The 22,720-nt window shown below is 42.9% G+C and overlaps 1 protein-coding gene across 11 annotated transcripts in view; it reads right to left on the reverse strand.

Moving 5' to 3' along the window:
• Nucleotides 1-22,720, reverse strand: part of LOC104011299 (protein C19orf12) — a 30,016-nt gene that overhangs the window by 6,354 nt on the left and 942 nt on the right. For 2 of the 11 annotated variants that reach the window (XM_087738733.1, XM_087738723.1), the window contains exon 1: nucleotides 1,348-1,597. The exons of 2 other annotated variants lie outside the window; for them this stretch is intronic. The gene's annotated coding sequence lies outside the window, so the exon portion shown is untranslated. Of the gene's footprint in view, nucleotides 1-76; nucleotides 738-1,347; nucleotides 1,598-1,811; nucleotides 1,958-13,219; nucleotides 13,297-22,605; nucleotides 22,715-22,720 lie in introns of those variants that run through there. 7 more of the 11 variants (XM_087738727.1, XM_087738724.1, XM_087738730.1 and 4 more) reach the window with 6 other exon arrangements.

A 22,720-nucleotide genomic window follows, 5' to 3' on the forward strand; every position in this document is an offset into this window, starting at 1 on the left:
GGAATGATCTCCTTCCACCGAGATGAAAGGAAATCTGGGACCTAACCTGCCTAGGCACTGACGATGTCCTGCTTACCTGGACTGGAAAGTTACTCAGCACCTGCGAAAGACTGGCTGCACGTCCTCCAGCCCTTGAAACCTTTTCAGAGCTACTCACTGTCTTTTTAATTGATAAATTAAGGGCGGAAATTTCTTTCAGTTCCTAGCCAGCTTCTCCCTTTTGAACGCAGTATTTGAGAAAGAAAGAGTTGCAGGTTGCTTGCGTCGGCTACCTGCTACTGAAGCCAAAACGATCGCTTTCCGTTAAGAAAGTAAAGAGAGCCAACACTTGGAGAACACAGAAACAGCAGCGCTTCTTCCCCTGCACAGATACTTGGCACGGTACAGGGCAGTGGTCTCTCCAAAATCTGAACTAAGCCCCGAAGTTCAAGATGCTTTCCCTGACTCACTACAAAAACATCAACTTGAGCGCATTAAAATCAATCCACGGGTTCTGAATGTTTCGAAATTTATCAAAATCTTCATGACTAAAACAGGCTGTGCATGAAAGGTAACTGTAAACTCTTTCAAACAGCTGAAATGTAATGACACTTCAGGTATTTTTCACTCATTTTCCTACAAGGCCCAGCTCAGGTTTACTACCGCCGAAGCGCCGCCACAGCCGCAATGCCATTTGGGGACAAGCAGAAAGCGTTCGTTAAAGGCGAGCTCAGGCCGCTGCCAGGATTTCCAAGGCTCCTCTCGCCGTCCCCGGACACCGCCCTCCGGCCCAGGGCCGGCCCCGCAGGCCGGAGCGGCGGGGGGCCCGCCGGGGCGCGGCCCGGCCACGGCCCGCAGCAGGGCCCCTCCGGGGCAGCGCCGGCACCCGCCGGGCTGCGGGCCGCGGCCCCCCGGCCCCGCTCCCCGCAGCGCCCGGCCGCCGCAGCCGGCCTCCTCGGGAACCCTCCCGGCCGCCGCCGACCCAAACCCCGCCGGCAGCGGGCCGGGGTCCGGGGGAGCTCCCCGGGCTGCGGCGGGGCCCGCCCGGCCAGCGGCAGGCCCCGCCGCGGCTCCCGGCCCCCTCGGGCACAGCCGGCGCCGAGCCCCGCCGCGGCCCTTCCTTCCCTCCTTCCCGCCCTCCCTCCTTCTCCCGCCTCCAGCCGCCCCCCTCAGCCGGCGGCGCCCGCCGCGCCCGGCTCGCAGGAGGCCGGCCGGGAAGGGGCTGCGGCGCCGGGGGAGGAGCGCGGCCCGGCGGGGCGACCCCCGCGCAGCTCGGCCTCTGCCCTGCCCGCCCCAGGCCCGCGGCCTCCCGCCGGCCTCGGCGGTGCCCCGCCGGACAGCGCCGCGCCCGCGGCAGCCCGCCCTCACCTCCGCGCCGGCCGGGGCGCTCTGGGAGCGGGGCGGCGGGCCCGGCTCCCTCCGCTACAGCCGGCCTCTGCGGCGGCTGCCGCGCTCGCTGCACGGGGAAAGCTCGTAGCCCGGAGCGGCGCCAGCAGTGGGTGTTGGGGTGCCGCCGCCTCCTCCCGCCTGCCCCCGCGGCGGCAGCCAGAGCCGCGCCGGCCCGGGCTCCCCGAGGCGGGCGGTGCGCCCCGGGCCGCGGTGCGCGCTCCCCGCCCCGCCCGGCCCGGCCCGGCGGAGCCGCTCTCCTGCAGCTGGGTGCTCGTTTTGGAACGGCGCAAGGCGCCCGGGGAGCGTCTGCGGCTCCGGTTGCGGACACGGGCTCTGGGAAGGGCGTTAGACACTGTCGGGGTGTTTTCGAGCAGGCTGCTGGGGAAACGCACCTCCCGCTCCCGGCCGAGCTGCTAAGGAGGAGGAAGAAAGGGACTGCTTACCACAGAATGCTCCTAGGACAGCCCTGCACCTAAGCTGAGAATATAATCTGAGGATATTTTTTGCATACTTTTCATCCAGGTTTATTTCAGTCGTCAGCTCGGTAAACTGCAGCGTGCTAGCCTGACGGAGCACCATACGTAATCAAACCAGCTATGCGCTGAAGCAGCGTTCAACAGCTGTGTCACATACGGCTCCTGAAAGACCACACTGTTCTTAACACCAGTACAATCTTTGAAAAGTTACTGCCTAATGTTAAAAATGCTATTGCTTCCCAAGAACGGATTATTAACAGAGGTTTTTGGTTTTGTCAGCATTTTATTATGATTTCATTCCTGATACCAGGTAAACCACCTGCCCCCGGTTCCTTGTTGAGAAGATGAAACAGCAGGATGAGGAAAAGAAGGAGGAATGTAACTCACGATTTTTGTCCCTTTCCTGTGGCTGCACCGGGGACTTGTTAACCTCCCCATGCTTTATACGATCACATAAAATAACCCTCTGGGTAACAATTCAAAATGTTACAGGTCTACTGGTGCTCTTGATTTTTATGATTTGGATGTAAAAAGCAAATGTAATTCCTAAAATGAGCAAAGAACCGAAATGCCATGTATGTTTTAAAAAGTAACACCCCAAATTCCAGCTGTAAGCAGCTTTCCAAGGAGCAAAATTAAAAGAAATGAAGTCTGCCAACCATCAAAGGAGGGAATTTTTATCCATCTATCCCAAACTGAATCATTACTTCACTCCTCGGGTTAAAAACAAACATTATTTTTATTATGTTATTAGGGCTACATCAGCAGGTATTTATTAGGTCTATTTTTTTCTGTGGTAGAAGTTACTAAAATGAAAACGCAAGATAACAGTGCAGAGTGTATCCCTTAAGGATGTACGCACTGCTGTAAATCATACTACACTCTCAGAGAAATTCTGACTGTTGAAGTCAATGGGAATCTGGTTATTGTTACTAGCTGGATTAAGGTTTGATTCCGTACGTAGTTACCAGCCAGCATCTGATGGCATGCCTGTTCTGCTCCTTGGAGAGCATTAACCAATACATGTGCATCAGCACACCACACATTCCACCAAACATTCTGTGCGTTTGGGCTAAATCACAGCGCAGAAGTCCTATTTTCGGTCTTGCTGAAGCAGCAAGACCAGCGATAGTTTGCTACCTGGCGGGCTCCATCTGGTGGCTACCCACACCTCGCCATTGCAGGGGTTCAGTTTGGGAAAAAGTCATCCTAAATGCGAGAAGGGACAGCTCTGCTGGCTGCAGTCTCTTGTACAGGATTGTGTATTCTGGCTGGATCTCTCCCTGTAATTCTAGCATGTATTTATGCACATTTCAACATCCGCTCTTCACAAATAATTACTATCCGAGATAAACGTTCACATGCTTTTTAAATTCTAGGAGTGAAGTCCAAGGTGGTCCTGCTGCAAATCAGATCCTGCCAATAATCTCACTGTATTCACTGCAGTATGCCAGGCTCTTAGAAGTACTAGATGTCATTGCTATTCCTATGTCATAGTTCTCTTTTGTCCCCTTTATCAGCATTGATTCACTATTTAATTTCCTTTATCAGGATGTTTTACATCTTTTTCCTCTTCAGGTTACTAGGAACTCTATACTTTTAAAAATCAGGAGGAAAAAAAAATTCCCTTTCACCCCCCAAAATCTTCAAGTCATCTGCCAAAAGCAAGCATCAGAAATCAACCACAGCAATGGTGCCTTGGCATTCAGGTTTGATGAGCCACTTGGCAGATTTCTGTCAAGTCCTTCCCTAACATGCAGCGGAACCCAAAATAACCACAAGCTGGTTCAGCCTGTCCAGTGTGCTGGGTTCACTGCATATTTTCACAGCTTTTGACATACTAGGAGGTAGGCCAAGGGGTGCCAGGAACGATTTCAGCTGGAGATGGACTGTTGCTACCAACAGTGATTCATTCTGGCTTTCAGCCTGCTCCTTATGGGATCTCGAGAAAATGCCCATCAGGAGCAGGCTCATCTGGAGGAACTGTCCAGAAATACCTGATGCAATTATCTGAAATACCTATTACCTTCACAGGAAACTATGACAGATTTTTTTTAAGACGAGGCACTTAATCTTGTTGGACAGAAAAAAGCTGTTTCTCTACATTTTCTTCTGTGCCAGAGATTCACAGAGAAAACACAAGGATTAGGCAACTGTATGTGACAGACTTCGTTTCATCTAGTTGGCCTTTCCCCCCCACCCCGCTTAAAATCTTTACATTTCTTACTATCACAATGGCAGGAAAAAAACATTCCAAACTTGAGGCATGTACGAGTAATATACGTCAATTTGCCTAAGTTTGCAAAGCACCTAAGAATACTCTTGAGATTTCCCTTTTGTGTCAATGTGTTAACTTGGATATAGGTAAGGATGGTTTAATTTACAAGGTTACATCAAAGTGTCCTGGTTTCAGCTGGGATAGAGTTTTCTTCCCAGTAGCTGGTATAGTGCTGTGTCTGAGTCTGCCACTTCTGCTTCATATTATAGTTATAATTTGAACCTTCTCTTCTTGACAACAATTCAGTTTTATAACTCCTGAGTTCCTGATATTATATTCTGGATTACCAAGAAAATAGTGAGCTTCACAAGATCAAACAAGGCACAACCTATATTGAAAGAGAAAATGAATATAAAAGTAATGCTATAGCATTTAAGTCCTTAAACAGAGCCACTTAGTAAGGGAAATCTTCCAACTGCAGAATGGCTGTTTAAAAGGAACGGCGCTTTCTCCTGAACTCTGTGCAATGAGAAAAGGTAACATTTCTAAATCCAGGAACCTAAGTCCAATTTTCACCTATTAACACTCTTCACCTCTGTGCATGCAGGTGTAAATAATATAGTAAAAATGACCGAATCGCTACTGAAAGACACAATAGCAGGTTACAGAGATCCACTACAAGCAAAGCATATGCTTGATGGCAAATCTTTTCCCCATTTCCTACATTAGATATTCATCAGGATCTGACTTCTAATTGAATGCAAATAAAGGATGTAACAGGTTTTTGCATATGAAGTGAAGATATAGAACATCTGTCTCTTCACAGCCTTTCAATGTACCTTATGTGACAGTAAGCAAAGAGGAGGTTTGTTTCATCAGGAAACGGTGAATTTGAAGAACAGCGTGACTGAATTAAATCATTCCACTGCTGCTTTAAAAGGTGCTTCTTTGGTCTCCCCGCACACTCTCAGGTGATAAAATGCCAAGTTGGGCAAAATCAGTTTCAATGCCAAAAAGATGGACTACCGGTGCAGAAGGTCACAAAACACTATTAATTATCTTATATCATCTCGGTCTTGAAAGATGATCCAAAAACATAGGCTGGCACTTTGGAATAAAGCACACTTTGTTAGCTAGCACTATCCAAGCAAGCTGTTTAAGATATTTAAGGCAAATCCTTAACTGCAAACAACATACCTATCTTCTGCTCTTTTAGACTCTTATTAAAGTAGTAATTTGTGCTGTTTTTTTTTTTAATTTTTCAGCAGCCTAATTCTGTAATTGTGTTTACTGGTACAGAGTAGCCATTTTGTGACCTTTTCAGAAAAAGATACAGCAAATCTAAATGTAAAAGTCAGTGTCCTGAAATTAGTTTATGTGCTTATATGTTACAGCATGTATGAACACTGAAGCGGCAATAAAATCCTGGTTAAAAAATAGCTACACAAAATACCTGCAAGGATTCCAGAGAAGAGCTAAAAAAGAGACAATCATCTCCTACAACCACGTCCCCCACTCATCACACTTTTGCAGAATACATCTAAGAAAAGTGTATCTGAGGTTTCCTCAAACCTCTAATTAAAGAGCATACATAAAGTAGACTAAGTTCAAAATCAGATCTAAAATGCATATTGTAAATTCAGTTAAGGAATAAAGCATTCTAGTATCAAGGATGGAAGGATGACATTTAAAGGTGCCTGCAATAACACCAGTGATAGATTTCCATGCTTGATACTATTCAGTGGTGTGAGAAATCTGTACCGTAAGCTGGTGCTTGTGGAGTCTGAGAATAGTAAATGTTCAGCTACATATAATTCTGGCCCCAAACATACAGTACTTTGGAGATGCAAAGAGTAAGCACAAAGAAGCTGACTGAAGTCCCATCAGAGTCAAGGGTCCTTGGCTGACTTCACTTCCAGCCTTACACCGACTTCACGGGTGCTGAATGAGAGCCCAGATTTTAGAAAGCTGTTAGACTAAGTTTCCTGTTCTTCTGGGAACACAGAACAATTCTCTCCAGACTTCTTGGGTCTGAGTTCCGATACTGTGGCAGGCAAGAGGGGAGCTCGCAGTCAGCTAGGGTAGCAGGGTGCAAGGGAAGAGGCCATCTCGTACAGATTACATTGCCTGGTTTTCTTTTCTCATGTGATAGGTTGGAGGCAAGATGGAAAGGTGAATTTGAATCACTCTCTACAATGATGGACCAGATTCAAAGCTTCCAAAAGTCACTGCAAATACTCAAGTGTGTTACAATGGGATTTTCAGACTTATGCAGTTTAGCATGTTGTATTTTAATATTGCCTCCTGGACCACCTCTCTGCTTCACTTGCAATCACAAGGGTGTCACCATTTAGGATCACATAATGCCTGTGTGGCTACAACAGGGTTGTCTAAAGAGCTATTGCTAACCTAAATGAAGAGTATGATAGTGTTTATACTGTATTTGTAGTTGTACTATAATGTGATCTAGACTTTGGAAACAAAAAGAACTGGAAACTCTTTGCAAACTACAAAGAGGCCCTTTGCTGGCTTTCTGCAGACCTCCGTCTGGGAACCACTGCCTTAAAAATGTCACAAATGACTGTATCAGGAGTAAAATGATGTGCATTCAAAACCGGTAATGGGCATAATTTATAAAGAATAGCTAATGCCAAATGGCTTTACCTACGACAGCGTGCATATACACAATCATGAGAGGCAAGTGCTGCTGGAATAGAGAGCATTGACGAAGCAGATGAGTAGAAAGGGAAAGAACTGGGCAGGCCCTTCTCTATGATAAGTTCCAGGGGATCTTTCATTCTGCCCTAAGTAGACAAGCATTAAGTTCTCAAAAGTCTGTTGAAAAGACTCACAGCAGGATGTGCCAATCTCTATACCACGGAAGAAGACTAAGATTTTGCTGCAATTAGAATAAACAACTCTCCTTAATTTCTGTCAAACAGTAGATGTCTCCCTTTGCCAGTATTTGGAATGTGTGTAAAATGTTGTTAGGGTACACATCCACAGCCAGCACTATTACTCTTTTTTTTCAGCCTACATTCCCATCATGCCTCGTAGAAAAATCCATGGGGGACGAAAGATAACACTGAGTCCAAACCCTGAGAACAGAGCCCCATGAAAGCAACAAATTATAAACTCTACTGAAGAGATTTTCTTCAGAAAGATCACAGGTCTCATGCTTTAGTCATGGCCCATTCCTTTGCCAGCAGGTTCAGAGAGAGTGATCTGTGAGAGCTAAGTGATTTCTTTCAAGTAAGCTGCTCACGATGACTACAGAAACCTCAAGGATTACAGTGCACAAACAATGGGAGAAAAGCTGCTTCAAATAATACACCCAGACAATGGAGTTGCCATTATGGTAGCAATGCAAAATATGGACAGGGATTTAAATGAAGCGGGTGATATCTGTATACTTTGGAGGGCTCACGTGTGCCAAATTTGGCAGCATGAGTGTTCGTATTGCTTGTTGCTCCACCCCTTGAACAATGAGGCTAAACCCCATATGTGCAGGAGTTGGTAGAGCACAAGCAGTTTTGCTAATCACACTGCATGCAAAAGCAAAAAGACAAAGGGAACTAGTAATGCTTAGGCTAGCATTGGGGAAATAATTAAGCATGAATGAAATATTGTATGTGGATTTGAAATGAATGTTCTTGGAAACAATTGTGCTGTTTCAGTTGTGCTGCTTTCCCCCCTAAGTTTCACAAAGTAATTTGCATGTCATTTAAATAAATACCATAAATTATTGCAAACTTTTTGTTTTTATTTACATAAAACAAAATGCTCATTTCCATTATTGTTTGGATTACCTGACAAGAGTGAAATGCAGAGGTCTGAGAGGAAACTTGTCTCTCCAAAATATTGGAGATTTCTCATGCGTGAGTGAGCCAGAAAGGAGGACCCCACCTTTAGCCTTGCCTTGTGTAGACAATTAATGCTCTGTAGATGTAACAGAGATACAGGATTGGATCTTTCTGTTGAGCCAAGCTGGAGCTGCAAGCTGGTCGAGGGTACTGGTATATGCTGCCTTGCACTTGTCAGGGCTTCATGGCCCTTCATGAAAATAAGAACAGCCTCAGCACTGCTTGTCTGCTGGCATGCAATGTTCACTGGCCAAACCTGCTTTTTCTGGGATAGCTTAGTTGTTTAGGGCTTAAGCACACACAGCGAACAATGACAACAACAACTGTACAGGCATCCTGAGCTTGCACAAGCCGCTTGGGTGCTGGACCGCATCCGCAGCGGATACTCGCTACAGCTTTCACTGTTAACTTGCATCTTGCTGATGAATTCTCTGTTTCTCTTTGAGAATTCATGAGATTTAACTTCAACCACCATATCTTACAAGGCCTACACTCTTCTTTGATGCTCATATTGTTTTCACTTCCATTCAGTGTTATCCACACATCACCAATTTGATTTCACCTCTGATAAATATTTGCCTTCCTCCTTGACTATATAAACTTACTTCTCAGATTCTTTCTCAAACCTGCTTTCACCTCTCACCCTATGGGGGGGGGGGGTGTCAACAGCATCCAATTCAGAACCCTTGCCATTCTGTGCATTCAGAGAATTAAAAAGAAATCAAATGATTGAAATACAGATCCTAATCCAGAAAAAGGTGAGTGCAAGGTAGCCTAAAAAGTTAAGTAGGTGCACATCCCTCTGCAGGATCATATGGGGCCTGTTGGCCACTGAAAACTAAATATAACTGCCATCACCTGAAAAACCAAGTGACCTAACCATCTGCAAAAGGAGGAACTGAATATCTATTTTTAATGTTCTGGCCATAAGACAGTAAATGATCATTCAGGCTTCTGACCTGTGAAGACTGCCTGCAGGTTTCCTCCACAATGCTTTATTTACATCTGGTTGCTCTCTCCATGCTCTCTCCAGTATAAATGGGAACCCAACAAACATTCTCCTCTCTCCTCACACAACCCTGGGCTGCTTTTGCCCATGGTCTGTTGCAAAATATGTCCAACATTACAGATTGCAAACCAGATGAACTCATTATACAGATGTTCTTTTCACAGAAGAATATCCCATAGTCTCAATTTCTAAGACTGTTTTTTGTATTATAAACCAAGGGATTCAACCCGCTTCCCATCTTGGATACGAAGGCATTTACTTTCCTGGACTTTGCTCAGTGGAGTCCTAAGTTTTGCTTCACCACAAAGGAAGTAAAATTGACTGGGTCTAACTTCATGATTTCCAGATATCACTAGGGTGTGCTGTAGATCATGAAATTTCAGTAAAGCACAGTTAACAGGGAAAAATCTGTCTGCTATACTAAATATTTTAAATTCATTACAAATATAGAAGCAACTAAACACTGACTCAAATTCTTTTTAAAACAACATACACACTCAAGAGAGGTAATATAACACTTTAACAATTTAAAACATTTTTGTTACACAGGCTTGGTAAACACAGTGTGGTACACACCAGAGAACTAACTAGAAGTCAGGCAGATAATCACATGCCTAAACTGCACATAGATAACTAAAATCCAGGCATGCAGTCTGGTGGGAATTGAAAAAAAATGGGACTAGAATGAATATCCATAACAAACCAGGTAACAAGCAATCAGGGACTCTTTGTGGAAAACTTTCTTTGAAAAAAAAATTATGAGACTGTTTATGTCACTGGAACTCACAAGGGTAAGGCCTGGGGATGCAGAGTCAGGGGCTGCATAGTAATTATTTATACCAACTAATGCACATAAACAATGGCGCTGAAATTCCCAGCGAGGATAACAGTAGAACTGAACCAAATTCAGCATAGGAAACTGCACCTGTCAGGTCTCGGCTCTCAGTACTGGGGTGCCCAGCACGGAGTGACACTGGGAAGGGGACCGCAGCCTCTGGAGGAAGGAAGCGTCAGCTCCCAGCTCTTGGCTTCCACCCACTTCCAGCCCCTGCAGGAGGTGGGAACCCTTGCTACAACCTACACCCAACCAGCTGCTCAGCTCTTGGGAGGAAGCATCTTCCCGCTCTTGCACCTATAGCCTTCAGCCTAGGACAGAAACATATATCCTGGCATACCATCCTGTCAGCTCCCAGGATAGTCATGGAGGGGTGGTGGGATAATGAACCCAGCACAATAAGGATGCTGAATCACAAGAGATTTTAAGCACATGCTCAGCTTTAAGCATATATTTACGCTAACAGCCACAGACTCAAATGCAAATTTAAAAACAAGCACCTATTTAAACATGAACAAAAGCTTAAATGGCTTGCTTCGCTGAGGCCCCAACTGTCAAGACATATCCAGTATGCCATAGTTAGTGGTAACAGCAAACAGAATTATCAAGTGATGCTTCCGCAGGCTGTATGAACTGAGTTTGGTAGTCTTACACCATGAACCACGTATTCATTATTACAGCAATTTGTATTACTATTTGTAGCATCTAGGGAACCCCAATCAGGGCTCTATTGTGTTACAGACTGTACAAGCACAGAAAAATAGGATGGCTCTTATAATGAGTACATCACAAGCCCCACTACCATAATTAACATTGATTAGCATCGATGCAAACAGCATGGGAAGACAAAGATTGAGCCAGTTTGGGAGCTGAGGTACTCTCTCACCCTTTAAGGAGGCTCCTCTGGTTCCCAACTGCAGAACAGAGGCGAGGCTGTTTCAGTGGGGAAGGCTGCAGTCTCCAGCACTCCCAGTTAGCAGCTCCCATGAGCACATTCTAGGATACAGGATTCAATGAGGCATCTTTGTCACCTACTAATCCAGGCTCTATCACAGGCAACTACATCACACAGTCCTGCCCTCAAAATTATCAAGAACCATTACAAACCACTCAAGTGCTTTATCTTCCTACTCAGGGCATACATCTCTCTGAAAACATACCAGGTTGGCTGGCACAGTTGAATTAGACTGTGTATCTACACATCAACCTAAATACTAAAGAAGGCCTGCTATTCGCTGTCACAGATCAATATTAGTGTGAAATACAACGGCTAGAATTGACCTGAAACAAGAATCAGAGTCAGACTTTCAGAGTATGTAAATCGACTGAAGCCAAAACACCAGTAGCAAACCAGCTCCCTAATGCCTGAACGGGATATTTACCCTGCTTCCCCAAGCCCCCCTTCCCAGTATTTGTTACTCTTCCCCAATACCGCTGCGAAGCTGTATGATTGCAACCACCACAATCAATTCTGATCAAAAAGGACAGCTGGCAACCTCTGATCTACTTTATGTATTAGAAAAAGACCCCCAAAAGCTAGATCCACTTTAAATGAAATCTCTAGAGCGACCTTAATGGACATGGGATGTGGAGTGGCATGTCATAAACTTCATCCCGCCAATATACGATGATCTTGCCATCCGATGATCTTAAGGGTCTTTTCCAACCTGAATGATTCTATGATTCTATACAGCCCTTGCTAGATCTATAAGTATCATATGCGTCTTCTCATCCCAGGCCCATGGCATTTTCCCAGATTTGCCTTGGATACTAAAGCAGTTTTTCCTTTCCAACTGTAGGAAAGAGTGTCGACAGCTCTGTAATGCCAGCAAAAAAAAGATAACATTTTGAAATGGATAGTGTGAAATTATAGGGTTGAATATTTTGATTATGTAATGAAACTACCTTTATTAACCAAATGAGATTCAAGACCCCAAACTTTCTTATGAACCATCCTCTCCCCAAAATGTTTCTGTATGTTTTTATTGCATAACCTAACAAAATACAGCCACCTTGAATTTCACTTTCATATCCAGTACCATGGAAAATACATCCATGGAAAATACATTCACACTAGAAATTTAGATCAATTCTCCATGACATCACTCATGTCACAACCTAACCTGCAACCTGGTGCATCCTCAGACTCTGTGCATATCCGAAGAATTCTCACACGCATTAAACTGAACATACATGTAAACATTTGCAGGATTATACTGTAGCCACAATTTCAAATGCAATCCAGGTATGCTTACGTGCTCAACTGTAGTTAGGTTCTGGTGCTTTGCTACTTTTTGCCATTCTAGTAAAGTTTCTTAATTTAATTTTTTTTAAGATATTTCCTACAATTTCACTCACAGGGAAGTGAACAATAATTCTGTAAAGCCTAAAAATAAACTTAGATCTGCTAAAAAAAAAACCAACAAACAACCAAACCCAACATCATTTCACTCCCAGGCTTCCACCAGCTGGGCTTGTCTCCTTTAGGTTTGACACCCCTGAGAGCTACATGCACAACTTATAAAGATGAGCAAGTTTACATGAGAATGATGAAGACATCAAATTTTTTAATCTTTACTTTGCCAAAATACTGTCCAGAGCACTTAATACTGGAGGACATTTATTTTTGGCAATTTCTCCCTCACTTTTAATACCGTTCTTATGTTATTGGCAAATTTGGAGAGGTAATGTCCAAATACGTACACTTGTCTACGTGTACTTTTTTCAGGTTTGCTCATTACATTCGTTAAACTATTTAATTCTCAAGGATCTACTGGAGATACAGTGAAGACCCCCTGAACACCAGTTAAGAATAAACCTGTAATGAGAATAAATTACATACACATATCAATTGCTACAGGTCCTGTAAGGAGTGAGACCTTTCTACATAAACATCTGCTGCAGAATTAAATCTGATACATTAATAAAAGCCCTCCCCACCCAAATCAAACAATGGAAGTATAACAGTTACCCGATCAGTTAAAAGAATAAACCTTTTAAATAAATAAATTTGCGCTACACCAATTTATGTCACTATGGTACTTAAGGCGAAACCTTTTAAAGGAATAGATTTACTGTGCATACAGATCTCCACTGGGTATGTGTAATTATGCAAAGGAAAGGCATTACTTTTAAAGTGGATGAATGGCTGATACTTTTTGATTTACTGCTAGAAACAGGAAAATGGTAATGGCATGAAATAAGCATTTGCAAAACCGTTTTGGCAGACAGAAAATGTTTGATTTACCTAGGGCATCCATCAGGTTCTATACTTTAGATCAAAGTAGATAAATGGAAAGGCAAATGGATATTTGGAAAAAAAATCTACAGCTTTTCTGTCAGCCCTGCAAGTAAGTTAAATGTTTGGAGGGAGAAAAAGCCCAAGGCTCTTTGGATGGATGGAAGTCATGATTCATCATTGCTCTGGCAACTACAGCTTTCTGTATTTACCTGGAAAGGTGAGAATGGCATGGAAGTAGTTGTAACTTTCTCATTCTGGACCTGATTCTGAGAGGTGATTTGAAGGCAGCTGGCAAAGCTCACGATTTCCATCTGACACTGGAAATGGATAACACGTACCCTGGGTCATATTTTCGTCTCAACTCCAAGTTGTTCACTCTCTTTTTATCTCCTCTTCTGGCTTGAATTCACATTGGTGAAGAAAATATGTTCCAGTCAAGACACCACCACCCCCCGCCCAAAACTGAAAACCACTGCCTTCTCAGATCCTTTCGAAATCCGTGCAATAGGAAAGCAAGCCGAAGGTAGGACAAGGCTTACTGGACAATTATCTGTGACAAGTCAGGAGACTGAAGAACTAAAGATCAGCTTCTTCCTAGGGCAGAATTCTTCCTAGAGGTTCCTAGGGAAAAGCATGATTTCTGAGTGTGCCATGATCCTGTTCTGAACTCCTCCTATACTGAAATGCATCACCAGGAGCTGTGTAGTATATGCCTTGTGTCAAACCCTTAGAGCATCACTAGACCTGTGGTACACGTGTTGCACAGATGATCTGAACATGCTCAGTAAATCCAAAATGTTTGGGACACATCCAATTTGTTGTGCTTGTGAAAATCCACAGGAGGGCACATGCACAAGAGCCCCAGCCACATCAGATTTACTGCGAGTGTGGACACCATGTGCATTGGCCATTTCCAGTAAGTGTCAGATTTGCTATACATGTACAGTAGAAAGGATTTGCTCACGTGCCGAGAAAAGGCTGGGATTACTAGACATCTGGAAATCTTGACAAACATACGTAATCCTTGAATATAACCTCTTGACAAAATGTCTGCCTGGGGAAGGACACGTCTGGAGAAATTCAACGTATGTCCCTCTGCCTGCTCCATCAGGAAATAATGCAGAGGAGGGTATGGCCTTTCCAGCTCTCTCCACATCATTATGAACAGGAGCAGCAAATCCATCAGCTACTTCTGCATCCATTTACTCTACGGAAGGGTTGCCCAGCTCTTAAGAGGCCAGAGAGCAATCAAAACTCGCATCTTTTGCCCAGATAGGTAAAAAAGCCAGCAGGACTTACAATTACACAATAACAGAGAGCTAGCTGCTCTCTAGGATACTTGTTTCACACATTTATCATAACAAAATTAGCAGGTATCTGCTCCTACTGACTTACACGGCCTGTATTTTTAACTCAGTAGCTTATCCTTGACCAGTGAAATACTGGAATAGGTTACCCAGAGAGGTTGTGGAAACTTGCAGATATTCAGAACCCATCTGGCCAAGATCCTGAGCAACCTGTTCTAGCTGACCGTGCTTTAAGCCAGAGGGCTGGACTAGATGATGCTCCTTCCAACCTCCACTGTTCTCTAATTCTGTGGTGAAGATCTTTCCCTTCAGTTTTGTAGATATGCTTGCCTTCCAAGAAGTAATTAATTGATCATACCTCTACCATAAGCCATGGTTATCACTGCATACAGAGTTCAAAGATGCTGTATTTGCGGAGCAGGCCAAATCCTCCACAGCAATCTGCAGTTATCAACAAAAAATGATGTTTTACCAACAAAAGAGACGAAGAAGGATGATGCTAGCCCTCTGCTTCATTCCAATATCTGTGACTGGTAAACAGCCCTTATACATAAGGCTTTATATACACAGCTGCACAGATGAGATGAAAGCCAACACATCTTCAGACCAGGCTCAGCAAGCAGCACCCAGACCTTTTGTGTCTATATGCCCTCCAATCTCCCCAAGCTTGTCTTTAGTTATGCCTCCCTCAAACAGCAACTCTGCTGCAGACTGCCACATACATGAACTCTTAAAATCAAGACTCAAGACTGTAAGACCACTGAATGCAGGATGCATGTACACCTATAACAGTCAGCGTTCCTACGTGAGCTGAAGATTTGTGCACATCCAGGGATATTCGAAAGTTATACACTTTGTCTGTAGAAAAAGTCATTTCAAGCTTCCATGCAAGGAATAAAATAAGTGTTAAAATACTGAGCTAGAAGTAAGGCCAGACTGTATTTCTCCTCCTGTAATAAATCAGCACTATATGTATATATTAAATCCAATCCCTTGATGTGTCCAGTTTCAGTGATAAAAACTTAGCAAGCAGGGCAAAAGTTATTGGTTAGAGATCGATATGCTTGCTTGTTGTCCTTGATTGGCAATAATGCGACATTTTCTCCTTGACTGTAAGAGGCGCTTTTGTGATTTGGGAGCATAAAGAAATTCTGTATTTGACAGATTTATATAGTAGGAATACACTAATGTCCTTTGACCCGCTTAAGAATAAATACGACCTACCAAATTGTCATTTTTATGGGTATTTACAACTGAGGCACTTTGTAAACCTAAGAACTAATATTTCCCAAAGGAAATCTGTGCTCTCGAATCTTGATAAATTATTGAAAAATACAAGGCACTACCAGCCCTACAAATTTTCTCTTCTATTTCTCCTATTTTTAGTTACATAGGAGTTGTCAAAGCAGATTGGACCACTGATCTATTTCACTGGGTATGTTGCTGCAGCCATGGCTAGTGCTTCAGAGGAATCCTATAATATTTTTGGCTATTCAGTCAAGGCTATGTAAAAAAAAAAATCTTTCCCAAAACTTGAAGGTTTTCAGTCCCCAATTGAAATATTGGTCATTTAATTCTTTAAGGTCTCAAATTAGTTTTAGAAAAGTATTACAAACTATAATTTCCACAGCCCAGATGCCACCAGCTGCATTTGCTCTCATGAATGCTTCAGTTGATACTTTAAACAAACAGTGCAAGCAGTAAAATAAGCCATCCCAGTTCACCCAAACTTCAGTGCTCACCACCTCATGGGTGTAGTGCAGATACTCTGTAATTTAATAACTCGTTACTGACCAACTACATCCCTAGTTACTTAATTCTGCAAGCCAGGTGACCCAGGAAGCCTTCACTTGATTGCTGTATCTCAGCTCCACTTCATCTCACCTACCCACCCACTCGCCACATAAGTTTCTTCCATCACCTTTGTGCTGTCTCTGGCCACGAAGGCTTTCAGAAAAGACAAACTAACTACCTGCAGAGGAGAGATGGGAACTAATGAGATGAGGACCTCTGCCCTTCAGAATCTTCCTCTGGAAGATGACAGCGCACGACTATACCTCTACAGCTTGGTGTTAAGGAAACAGAAGTTTTTGACAGGAAACTGATTATTAATATTGTCATCCCTAACAGAATGGCTGAAAGCTATTTCCTTTTATCCTTATTCTCCAGCTGAGAGTCAACAAAAAGTCAGCACTATTTAGGACAGTATCTAAGACATGAGACTTGCAGTATTTTTCCAGCAGAAGCTTATTGTTTCCCCTCTTGGTTATATCCCTGTACAACAGTACAGATCCTCTCAAAGACTTTCAACACATCAGATTTTGACTAAAGCATCATGACGTGGCACTCATCTCTACTTTTACTCCATTTCTAAGGGCAGCTGCTTTTCTATTTTTCTTTGCGCATCTGTGGACAACAAAATCTTTTCTCTATCACAAGAATGTCTTCATTAAGTCAGTTTCTGCCTTCAGCTTATTCTTAGTCTTCTGCATACTATAATCTATGTATATGCACAAGAAAGGCTTGAGAGGCAAACTGGAAAAGCAGGAAGCTGGAATAAACAATGAAGGAGGAGCTGCGGGAAACTTGAGCATCTTTTCTTGCCCTTACTGTGCTGCTTTCTTTTTCATCCTTGTTTACTGTTGAATTTGGGATTCCTCCTACATTTGTAAGAAACATGATTTCAATTATGTCCTCTGTTTTGCAACCTCATTCTGATAGCAGTATGACATGGCGCAGCTTATACAGTGACTGCGGCACAAAGTCAAACAATTTTGAGTTTAACTACTATCTTGAATGCTTAATTTCATATCAGGTTTGGCAAATTTAGATATTTAAAATTTCCTGTACACTTGCCTTACACTTTTACAGTTAAAGTTGTTCACTAAGTAATAAAAAGGTCCTAAATACCCACTGATTCATCAGCTCCTACCCCCTACACTGGATATTCCATTTCCCTCTGCACAGGTAGTAGGACAGAAGTAGAAGTTGCATTTTAATATACAAAACACCCAATAATGCAGCCATCCATGCAACCGAAGAGCATCTCTGTCCCATTCCTTTCAAGGAGTGATGTCTTCTGGAAAAAGAAATTATGTAACACTAACGTTTGCTGTCTGACACTGAATTTACTTTGTGAAACAATGAAAATTTGACAGTGACAGGAAAGAGGGAAGTTAAACATAGACAGAGAGCAGTAGTTTCACCCCAAATCAGCAAAATCCCTTTTTGACATCTTGAAAGAAACCTACCTGTTAATAAGATCAACAGATTTTCAATCAAGATAATTACCCTCACACATCTTTTCCTATCCTTAAGTGTTTAACAAGAAACATCTTAGGCTCTCCTTACCTTTACTACTTCTAAAGCTTCAAACTGTAAGCAAAGAAACAGACTATGTTGTGAATTGCAATCCTTTTGCCTCATGTGACAGGCTTTCCTATTTGCATTGCAGAAAGACTTTTTTCTCCCTAAAATTATCTGTGCATTTAAAGATTGGGGTGAAAAAGCATCTATTACTCTCAACATTTCATTAGAAACCATCTGGCCTTACTTTTAGTTCAGCTGCTGCCTCTGTTTCCTCTATTTGCTGCAGACCTACAGAGGCTGACAGGAAGGAGCAATGGTTTTCTGTCTGTGAGCAAAGTACAGGGGAGAAAGGGAGTCATCTATGAAGCCTGGAATACCTCGCTGCCCCAAAGGCACTGAGATAGTGCACAGGCAAGTAGTAACTTTGCCAGGTGAAGAATAATCCAAGGAAAGTATTTAACAGGTCTGTCTGGACCTGAGCGAGTGAGTGAGTGTCAAAGTCTTTTTGACAGATGAAGCCAGGAATATGAGTGCAGTCAGGAAACTATGCAACATTTTCAACTTAATATTGACCAAGTATGGACTTTTCAATAGAAGATTCCTAACCAGTCACCATATGAGAACAATGTGACCAAAGTTATTAGTCCTAACAGGTCTTTAACGGACATCCTAAGGGAAATAGTTTTTTTAAATCCCTAAAACAAGTGTTGAAAGGATCAAATAATCCTTGTCATTAAGAGTCAAACAATGGTTAAGAGTAGGGAAAAAAAAAATGGAGAGAAGTTCCATAATGCCTCAACATGAACAATTTCTTGCAAGCCCCAGTCCAAGCACTGGTTCTTATAAAAGCAAGGAGCTAATTGGGTAGGTTTCCCTGACACCTCTAAGGCAGGAACCCAGCTCTGTCTCTCTCTGAAGGATTTTAAGTTCTGATGGTGTTTCTGCAGCAGGGACCATAGAGTGGAGAGGAGGATCAATTCTACAACACACCCGTGGCATGTTAGCCCCCCCAAAAGAATATCTCGGCCCAATTCTCCACCCTTTCTGAACAATATATTATTTAGGTCACATAGGTAAGCACCGCAAATGTGCAAGAAAAAAAAGCCACAGACAGTTCTGTTTCTAAGCTCAACTTCGAAGTTCCTCAGCACAGCAAACACTGACTGGATGTCAGGGCAAAGGTGCAGGAAGTAAGTGAAGTTTTTGTAATGCAAACCTTTAATGGTTTCTTTTTGAAGATACATACATCTAAATCTGCTCTTAAACCAAGGAGCTGTGAATTCCAAGCCTGGATTTTGGTAGATATCACCCCTTATTGCCATAATTATCCTGCAAAACTTCAGCTTTCATTTAGGAAAAAAATGTCTTCGAAAGCACACGTACCAGCAGAGATGATCTTGGAAACATAACCTGGGTGTGAACTCATGAAGTCTTAACTGAAGAGGCTGCAAACAACCTGAAACTACAGCAAACATCCCCATGCACTTCTCTCAAGAGACCCATGCAACGTAGCGATTTGTCATGGACTTCGAGATTTTGCTAAAGCCAAATAGTTTGGTTTCCTTCCCACTTCCCGCTCTGCCAGGACCTGCCTGCAAGTCATTTATACTCCTCAGTTTTCCCCCAGTGAGGAGTTTGTTGGAATAGGTGCAGGAAACAAGAACTGGACTCCAACTTGTAATCAGGGCGTCTGCAGAGTCAAAATAATGGGATGAAAGAACAGCCTAGCAGCTGGATCAGCTGCCTAAATGACACAGGGATGAAAATCTCTGAAAATTATCCGTAAATCTTACAAGCTTATATATTTTCAGCACCAAAATAGGTAAAAACCCATTTGTCTTATGAGGTACAGATAAAAATATTTAAGTTTTATGAATGGAATGAGGGTTTATTAAGATTTATACATTGATTTAGACCACAAAGTCTATTATTACCAGTAAGTTTTATTTATCTATGATTTCACTAAAGAGTCCCCCCATTTTACTAGGTATCTTTCCTGTACTAATGCTGATACTGAATCTTCATGTAAAGTCATTTTGCTACACAAACAGACACTTACATTCTCTCTGCTGGTTCATAAAGTAACAGTGAGAACCACACGTGAGGTTCAGGTGGGCACATTAGGGAACTGAGCTGTGGGCAATTACTGTTCTATTTTCACAATCTATTTTCAAGTTTTTTCTGCTCGGCACAGAACGGAGATGAGTAAGTACAGCACCTATGCAAGAGCAAAACCTGAGAGAAAGAGATCCAACAAGGAAGGGAGGCCACTATCTGACATTTTAAAAGGGCAAATCGAAAGCAATCAACACCCAACAAAATGCTCAATGTAGGATGAGGTGATAGCTTAGGATATACTTAGGATACTATAATGAGGCTAACAAGTGCTGTGTGTTTTAATGTAAATTAACACAAGATAATCTCTTCACATATTTAAGTGCTGCACTTCAAATTAATTAATACATATTTAATAGAAGTCTTCTTGAACAGCTGTTATTTACTTCTGGAGTTTCTACACATTAGCACTGCCAGCTTTGTTCTGCTCTGAAGTTGTTCATGCTCCAAAGTACTTTAACAACTTGGGCTATATAAAAATTGAACAGTCTTCCCAAAAGAGACAGCCTTTCTGATAACTTAATATTTTTACATTGAATATTCAAACACTTTCTGAACAAAAGGTCAAATTCTACTTACAGCATCTGTGTGAAACAGGCAAGCAGATGCTTAATGCTGCTAGACAGATACTTCCGGCACAAAGAATGATAAAGAGTTGGCGATCAGTCACATTTCCAGGCTTTAAAATCAGCTTTCCTTGACTTCTGTTCCCTAAATTCTGCACTTACAATTCATATGTAAAAATGCAGACCCAAATTATGGCCTGTTCCTTCCATAAGAGTTAGACAGTGGTGTATTAAATGAAATCCTGACAGTGAAAGTGCTGTCTACAGTATTCGTTGCATGTTATGAGTATTACACCAACTCATTAGGGATTTTGTCTTACAAAGACTACTGCGTATGACATATTACTTCATTTAGAACTTGCATACAGCATTGAAGTAGTTCTCACTTACCACCCCTTTTATTCAGATGAAAGCCCATTCGAGTTCCAGTCACTTCTGAGTTTTTAAGATGTGAATGAGTAGAAACCAATTCAAGAAACATGCTGGTAACACATTATATTTTCGCACTCTCAGTGATAAACATGACTTTTGGCAACTGTAATCAGTTTCTTTAAAAATAATTATCATCACTGAACAATCCTTATCAGTGTATCAGTTGTAGTTTTCAGCTGACTGCCTGAAGACGTTTACTCTTCTTATGGCACTAGAGCACTGGCCAGTGCTCATTGCTCACGTCAGCCTTTCTAGAATCATAGAATCGTCAAGGTTGGAAAAGACCCTTAAGATCATCGAGTCCAACCGTCAGCCTATCACTGCCAAGTCCATCTATACCATGTCTTCAAGCACCGTATCTATCCGTTCTTTAAATACCTCCAGGGATGGAGACTCAGCCACTTCCCTGGGCAGCCTGTTCCAATGCTTGACCACCCTCTCGGTGAAGAAGTTTTTCCTAATATCCAACCTAAACTTCCCCTGGTGCAGCTTGAGGCCGTTTCCTCTCGTCCTATCACTTGTTACTAGGGAGCAGAGACCGACCCCCACCTCGCTACAACCTCCTTTCAGGTAGTTGTAGAGAGCAATAAGGTCTCCCCTCAGCCTCCTCTTCTCCGGACTAAACAACGCCAGCTCCCTCAGCCGCTCCTCATAAGACTTGTGCTCTAGACCCTTCACCAGCTTTGTTGCCCTCCTCTGGACACGCTCCAGCACCTCCATGTCCTTCTTGTAGTGAGGGGCCCAAAACTGAACACAGTACTTGAGGTGCGGCCTCACCAGTGCTGAGTACAAGGGGATGATCACCTCCCTGGTCCTGCTGGCCACACTGCTCCTGATACAATGCTTTACCTGGTAAATATGCTGTGGGTGAATGAGAGTGTGGAAGACAGACTTAGAAAGCATCTTCATGATCCTCAAATAATTCTGCACTGCCTATACCAGCAGTTTGGAGTTAGAGCTGCAGATGCAAGGGATGAGGAAGATGACCTGAATTTCCCCCCACCCCAAGCATGGCTGGTACAAGACTGGGTTAGCTTTCAGCTAGAATCAGTTTCCTGATCCCTGCAAGGCCACATGAATGCTCCTGCTGGTACAAGAGAAACAGTGGGGACAAGTGGTCGGGACAGAACTGTTGGTTTCGATGGAAGTCCAAACACACAGCAGATTAACACACCTGTGTAAATGTAGACGTTGACAAAGTAGTGCCAGCCACAATAAAGAGGCACCTGAAAGGATTTCTATGCATTGAAACTTTGTCAGCCTATTTAGGAGGAAAAGAGAGAAAAGCAGAATGCCAAGGTTGTCATAGGGTCTAAAGAATCTCTTTTCCAGGAAGTCAGCGCACCAAACACATTTCACTGCTTTTGATGGGAGTCACGTGGGAGACAGACTAGTGCAGAAAAAAGAAACCTGAGAAGACTTAATCTCATACTGTGATGTTCTGGAATCACCATTATGTTAATGAAACTAAATTTCTTGAAAAATCTTTTTTGCCTTTGGAAGGAGGATGTATCTTTTGTTCAGAGAAGCATGGGCACTCTGCCAGCTGACACAAAAAACGTGTTTGTATACTTGCTTTGATACCCACAATACAACTTTCATTAGCATCAGCAGAAGCCTGATGCATAGATGTCAAGGAAAGGGAGAGAGAGAGATCCCAGAGGACAAACTTAGCTCCCAGTCCCAAGGAATGAAAACATATGCCCACATTTTGTACAGCCATGACATAACAGGTATTCTTTGGGTTATTTTAAACTTCCTTAGAGCTACAAGATCAAATTCAAGGGGAATCTCTTACAACATACACAGTGAGACTGTCCTATTTTTCCTCTACATTTTACAGGAAAAATGTAAATCTGTGTTTACCTGTCAGCTTTGGTAGAAAGGTTTCCATAATTACACCCTGTGTATTGGAAGGAACCTGGCAGTTTTTAACATCACTAATACTAGTCTGGAGAGGTACAACACTGTAGGAGCTTGC

The sequence above is a fragment of the Nipponia nippon genome, unplaced genomic scaffold, assembly GCF_047370975.1.
Source record: "Nipponia nippon isolate SJK-2023a ecotype South Korea unplaced genomic scaffold, ASM4737097v1 scaffold_7, whole genome shotgun sequence".
Taxonomy (NCBI): domain Eukaryota; kingdom Metazoa; phylum Chordata; class Aves; order Pelecaniformes; family Threskiornithidae; genus Nipponia; species Nipponia nippon.